Genomic DNA, 6,721 nt, shown 5'->3' with positions numbered 1-6,721 from the left:
ATGCCCTTTCAGCTGCAACCCATTACTGGGAAACATACACACTCATTTACACACACTGCATGCATACCGCATGTCTATTGACTTTGGGGAAACCAGAGCATCAGGAGGAAACTCATGTGAACACGGGAGAACATGCAGACTTCACACAGAAATGAAAACTGACATTAAAGTATTAAACTGGTATTGGTGAAGAACTATGCTTAAAATTGGTTGTTATTTTTAAAATGTGTGAAAAGGCACCATTCAGATGTAGCGATTGTAATGATCTGGGCAATCAAGAATGTATGGTTATAGACACTATGCTTATTTGTCTTAAGAGGTGTAAGGCAGGTCTTGTTCATGTGTAAGGCAGGTCTTGTTCATGTAATATGCTTTTACCTATCAAGTTGGTATTGGAGCGAGCAGCTACACCCGTTAACAGGTTTCTTATATGTAAAACAATCCTATTCAGGTAATGGTCTGGCCTATCAGGCACCTATTAATAAATACGACTGCACATGATGATGAGCCATTTATTTAAATGAATATGTGACACAGATATTTAAATTTCATTGTTGCAAACAAGTTACAGGAGCAAGTGCAGTTGTTGTTGTATGTCATGTCCACTACTGTAAACACACCATGGTAAAAAGAATTCTGAGAAATGGTGTAGATCGAGCAGGTTAATCACCCTGAATTACCTTTTATAAACTGCCTATACAATAATTTTACTTGTGATTAAATTATTTTCTAATTATAAATTTATAGATGCATGACAGATTTAATATTGGACTCCACAAGGGTAAGACCAAAGCTTAAAATCGCATCACGTGAGTGCATGAGACCTATAAAAGATCAAAACATGACCTCTCTGTACCAAAAACTTCAATATGGAGCAATCGCTCACTTTTATCAACAACTAATCATATTGTTTTATCACAGCATCGTACAACAGAATTTCAAAAGCAAAAACTCTAGTGTTGCCACGGCTTAACTTGCTTTCAGATTAACTCTGCCCAGCTGCTACATATATAAGCCTACCTTAGACAGAGTGGGTGCATTTAGAAGCTGCTGTGCTGTGGAAGTTCCAGACTAGAAGCTGCTTTCTTGCCCAGATAGCAGGCAGTAATCGGCCCGAGCTCGGCTGCCCTCCGGCGCCTCTGGCTCCGACTCGGCATCGGCGAGTGTTATTCGGGCCGAGTGCGGCCCGCAGCTCGCTCGCGCACATGCGGTTGTGATGCGGCTGTAAAGCACTGGCCCGATTCCGGTCAACCATATCCGGCCCGAGTCTGTCTGTAGAGTCCTGGCCGCTTCTGGCAAGGACTCGGCTGATGGCAACCAATTAAGTTCTTATTTTATCTAGTAATCTGTTAGCTCCACGTTTAATGATAATTTGAGAAAATATTCATGGTACGATAGCAAAAAAAAAAAAAAAAAAAAAAAGAATATTTAGTGTGGATGGTCGCAATGTTTAGACGCAAACAAAACAATATTATTTATAAATAGATTATACATGTCATCTAGAGAAAAACTATGTAAAATTTGCTTATTTTTGAGATAGCACGCTCCTGTGCTGACTGTTTTTTTTTTTAAAGCAGAAGTTGGTTTCATAATAAACACATGCGTGACTAAACTCATGATCCAAACTCCAATCCAGACGGTGGCGGTAATGCTCCAAAAAGCTGGTTGTCAACCACCATGGCACGAAGATCACAAGAAGAAAAAGTTTGGTTTTTCAAAGATTCACGTGGATTCCGGTCAGAAAGGTAAGCTTTTTACTGCTTGTGTTCTGTATAATTAGCGAATTTAGAGCTTAAAACATTTCCACGGTGTTTGGTTGTAACAGCGTTTAGTAATTTAAAACAGTTTGATACGAAATGTAACTTGCTTTAAGAAACACGACTGGAGCTAATGTATGCTAACGCTAACAGTTACAAACACGTCTGAAAGTTCCTGCTCCTTTTACACAATGTTAGATTGTAACGTGTGTAGTAACTGAAAACTATTGCAATTATTTAAAAAAAACATGAAACGAATTTGTGTGTATGCTAACTTTGCGTTAAAGAAAGTTTCTGTAGACTAATCCATTAACTAACAAGGCAAAACGTGTTTTTTTCCTGATTTAACATTATAAAGTACCGTGGATGTTGAAAAAATCATTGTACAGGCGTATACTTATCCAACAGTATTAATTCTGTGATTATGTGTAAATAAAAACTAATCGTTTTGGATTAATAAAATATTATTGTTTATCTTGTTTATGCAGTTAGTCACGAAAAATGATCGAAACTCGACTGTTTACTATTCTCTTTAAATTATCCAAGAGAAATATATTAGTGTGCACTTTAATTCATATGTGTTAGCCTATGTGAATCAATTATATCTTTTGTTCAAGCTGTAATGGTCAGTTAATGTAAAACTGAACGTCTTAAAGCAGATTTTGATGTTTTTTTTTATGTTATTGACAGTGATAAATTCTGATTTAAATGAATGGGTAACAATATTTGTTGGTTAAGTCTTATTGTTCTTGTTTAACAAAGGTTAGTGAGATCATTTTGCAGCACATCACGACCAAGTCAATGGCACACTCTTTTGAACGTGAATAGGCATGTTATAGTTGTGTGCTAAAATTCCATTATAAGCTGTAAACTGCTGATACATTTTCAACATAGATTGAGCTTTTCAGACATTACATTACTAATTGCTTCACAAACAGCTGAAATGGTTTATTGTTATTGGCTCTCATCATCAAACATTTTTCACAATGGTAGGTTAATCTTCATGGGTACAGAATAATGCATGTGCTTGACCATCTTACAAATCTATGTCTCAGATTCATAAGGCTGTCACTCTGCATGAATCTCCGAATAAATCTTGTGCAACCTTCTGTGTACTGAGTATTTACACTATAGGTATTATAGGCATTAATTAACTTTGATAGTATTTCAGGATTTGAACTTTTCTTTACGGGAGGTTAACAACAATGTGATGTTTTATTATAGATGCATATGAGGAACCTCGACTCAAACATCCACACGCAACTGTGATTTCTGACTGGTAGACAGATGAGGATGATGATCGCCTGTCATACATCTAAAGACAGAACAGGTTTGTTTGCAATTATTTTAAACACATACTGTCAACATTATGTCATTGATCTATTACAACCTGTGAGTTTTGCCCTGGCACTATACTAAAGTGATGTTTTGTTTTGTAAATGTATCTGATCAAGGGACAGTATAGACACATTTATACCGTGATGAAGAAAAATTACTTTGAACAAAGAGGCTGGATAAAAGGTAGGTATGAAGATTTCAGAAATCAATGCAGCACCACAAGTACCATCACCATCAATGACTATAGCTGCTTTTCCACTATCGTGCCAAACCGTTCTAAGAACACTTCGGTACGGTTACGGTTGTTTCTCCACTGAGCCTGGAACGGCGCGGCACGATTACAAACTGTTCTCGGCCCGGAATTCTCGGCACGGTTAGACAACCGTGCTGAACTGTGCTGACAGATTCTGTGTGTTGACGTCGCGACTCAGTTGCTAAGCTACCACAGCTGGCTCAGCAGAAGCGCGCTAGTCATCAGACATCCTCAATAAACTACATACATTTAATATAAAATAATGATCCAGGTCTAAACGATACAGTTTGAAAAGGGTTTTAAAACCATAGAGCAGTCTCTGGCAGAGAAGTGAATAACTCATCACATTCTAACGAAGATATTTTATTCATTAAAGTTATTATTTTATTGACTTGAATACAGACCTACTTCGCCTGCTGAATGTGAGTTTATTGCACGCAGCGCTGTATTTCACAGCACAAAACTCGCTCTGATCCGGGAGAGACATGCCAACGACTTGCGCTGCTGACTTTTTTTTCCTGCTGCGCATCGAATAAAGCGAATAAAATCACGCTTTGCATCGTCGATGTCCAAATTCCACAACAACATCACTATATCCATGGAACACGAACTTGCAGACTCTTTTAACAACGAGGAAATAATTGCACTTTTTAATTCAAAGCCAGGACAGCTTGTTAATACCGGCGAGACCACCTGAAGGACGGCGTGTTCGTGTTGTAATGTCGGCCGTTCAAAAGACATTGCTTGAAAGCTTTACGGAGCGGCACTGTAACTGTCCAAGGTACTGTTGTATGATTTATATTATAGCATATGCACTAATAAACAAGTCAAAAGAAAGAATGAATTAAATAAATATGGAATCTTGAATGTCAGTATTGCTTTTACTCAAAAAATATCAATACGTTTTGACAAATGTTTTATAAAAACAAAATGAGCAATTTTCATCATTTCAGCTATAGGCAATTATATGATTCAGTTATACATAAGTTATATGACATTTATGAGGCATGTAACATGTTTCTGTGTTTTTTTTTTTTTTTGTGGTGATCTTTAATATAGCTATGCAAATATTTTCTAAAACGTCTAGCAATATTTCGCCTACAGCTTGTTAGTTAATAATGAACACAAAAATAATTATAAAAATAAAAATAAAATGATCAAAATAAAAAGATAATAAAGCAGCATTTTAGTGCTTTATATGCTTTAAATCCTGCAATATATGTGTTGTTTCATATTCGTTTTTTTTTCACTTGCTGCATTCGTTATTTAATGTTTGAATAGTAAAACAAATAACAGCCATCGCTTAAATGGTTTCATTTTACTATCAAAATGTAGTATATTTTATATCATCATCAACTTTTGATATAAATACGCAGTGTAATTTAATTAATTGTTAAAAATGAAATAATTTTATGTGCTGTGTTTTTATTAATGAAAGTGCCCGCTCACCTTTGACAAGGCCTGTCCAAAATGATATTTTTGCCACTATAATGCAAATGCACTATTATTGTTGTCTTATCATTGTTTTTTTCTGTTATGTTCAGAGATTTTAAATATTATTATTTCCCCTACAATTATTTTTAATCATCACGTTACATTTTGGTAATTTTCCCTCCAAATAAAATTTAGCCAGAGCTGCGCAACATATAAATAAATAAGGGTGCACATTTAGCACCCCTATTTGATAGAGCAGCATAACAGTGTTTAGTCACATGCTTTTGCTTTTATGAAAAATAAATAATTAAATAGTTTCGGCTCTTATTTAACTTTAATTGAACAAAGGGAGCCGTTTACATTGCGTTACCAAGGCAACTACTGATGCGTTTTGTGTAATGTTTTAAAGAGCTTTGTCGCAGCACGACAGTGGAAAATGAAACCGTATCCGTGCTGTCTGGCCCGGTTTGGCACGGAATGGAACAGTTCTGTTTAAAGAACGATTCAGCACGATAGTGGAAAAGCGGCTTATGGCAGAAATCTTAAGACCACCATCAAGATGCACAGATACTGTACATTCCAGTAAACCAGGCGTGTCCAAACTACGGCCCGAGGGCCATCTGCGCCCTGCGAGGCTTTTTATAAATATCTATAGAATCTGGCCCGCTATACAAAAATGAACGTAATTCAATAAATAACCACCGGGTGTCGCTATTACATACATTAAATTAAGCAGCTGTTCTTGTTATGATCTATATATCTGTCTGTCTGTCTGTCTGTCTGTCTGTCTATCTATCTATCTATCTATCTATCTATCTATCTATCTATCTATCTATCTACACACAGTTGAAGTCTGAATTATTAGCCCCTCATTGATTTATTTCTTCTTTTTTAAATATTTCCCAAATGATGTTGGAGAAAGACTTATGTTTTATTTCGGCTAGAATAAAAAGCGGTTTAATTTTCTTTATGAACCATTTTAAGGTCAATTATTAGCCCCTTAAGTCATCAGAACAAACCATTGTTATAAAATAACTTGCCTAATTACCTTAACTTGACTAGTGAACTTGATTAACCTAGTTAAGCCTTTAAATGTCACTTTAAGCTGTATAGAAGTGTCTTAAAAATATCTAGTCAAATATTATTTACTGTCATCATGGCAAAGATAAAATAAATCAGTTATTAGAAATGAGTTACTAAAACTAATATGTTTAGAAATGTGTGGAAAAAAATGTTTAACTCTCCGTTAAACAGAAATTGGGGAAAAAATAAACGGTGGCTAATAATTTAGGGGGGCTAACAATTCTGACTTCAACTGTATTTATTTATATATATATATATATATATATATATATATATATATATATATATATATATATATACATACACACACACACACACACGTGTCTGTGTGATGTATGTAAAATTTGGCCCCCGACAACGTTTGTTTTTTTCCATCTGACCCTTGGCCCAAAAAGTTAGGACACTCCTGCAGTACACCTATGAACATTTACAGTCTTTGTTCTAGTGCAGTTTGAGATCAAGACAGAACTTATTGCATCTCGTGATGTCTTTGTAAGAATTGAAGACATCACTAAATTTGTTAAGGTTTAATGCAGCTAGAAAGTAAAGATCAACTAGAGAATATCAGCAGTGTCTAACCCACTGTTGTATTTACAGAAGTTGTATGAGAATAAGCTAGAGGTTAATTTAAACTAATCTGTTATTTTTCTTTTTTAGCACGACTGACTGAAGTTTTAAAATCATGCAACGTCATAAAGCAGCAGCTGGGCCTGATTCTCACAAAACCAAAACAGACGTGATGAAATTCCAGATGTAAACACATTTGACCTTCCTTTGGCCAATTTGATTTGGAAAAGCTTGAAAATCAACTAAAGGAGCAGCCTGAACAAATGAAGAAACTGGTAAGTTCAAGCTC

The 6,721-nt window shown here is 35.5% G+C and overlaps 2 long non-coding RNA genes across 2 annotated transcripts in view; one reads left to right on the top strand and one right to left on the bottom strand.

The window, feature by feature from the left end:
• Window positions 1-4,093, bottom strand: part of LOC148680288 (uncharacterized) — a 95,301-nt gene extending 91,208 nt beyond the window's left edge. Inside the window, exon 1 of the long non-coding RNA XR_015943018.1 lies at window positions 3,338-4,093. This is a non-coding gene — a long non-coding RNA (uncharacterized LOC148680288). The remainder of the gene's footprint in view (window positions 1-3,337) is intronic.
• The window catches only part of LOC147844838 (uncharacterized), a 172,344-nt gene that overhangs the window by 149,983 nt on the left and 15,640 nt on the right, over window positions 1-6,721 (top strand). The window contains exons 3-6 of the long non-coding RNA XR_015483676.2: window positions 1,095-1,745; window positions 2,982-3,087; window positions 3,212-3,278; window positions 6,523-6,707. This is a non-coding gene — a long non-coding RNA (uncharacterized LOC147844838). The remainder of the gene's footprint in view (window positions 1-1,094; window positions 1,746-2,981; window positions 3,088-3,211; window positions 3,279-6,522; window positions 6,708-6,721) is intronic.

The sequence above is a fragment of the Danio rerio genome, chromosome 4 (assembly GCF_052040795.2).
Source record: "Danio rerio strain M-AB ecotype USA chromosome 4, GRCz13ab, whole genome shotgun sequence".
In the NCBI taxonomy this organism is placed as follows: domain Eukaryota; kingdom Metazoa; phylum Chordata; class Actinopteri; order Cypriniformes; family Danionidae; genus Danio; species Danio rerio.
Note: the sequence above shows the minus strand (reverse complement) of the source record. Positions and strands in the feature narration are given on the sequence as shown.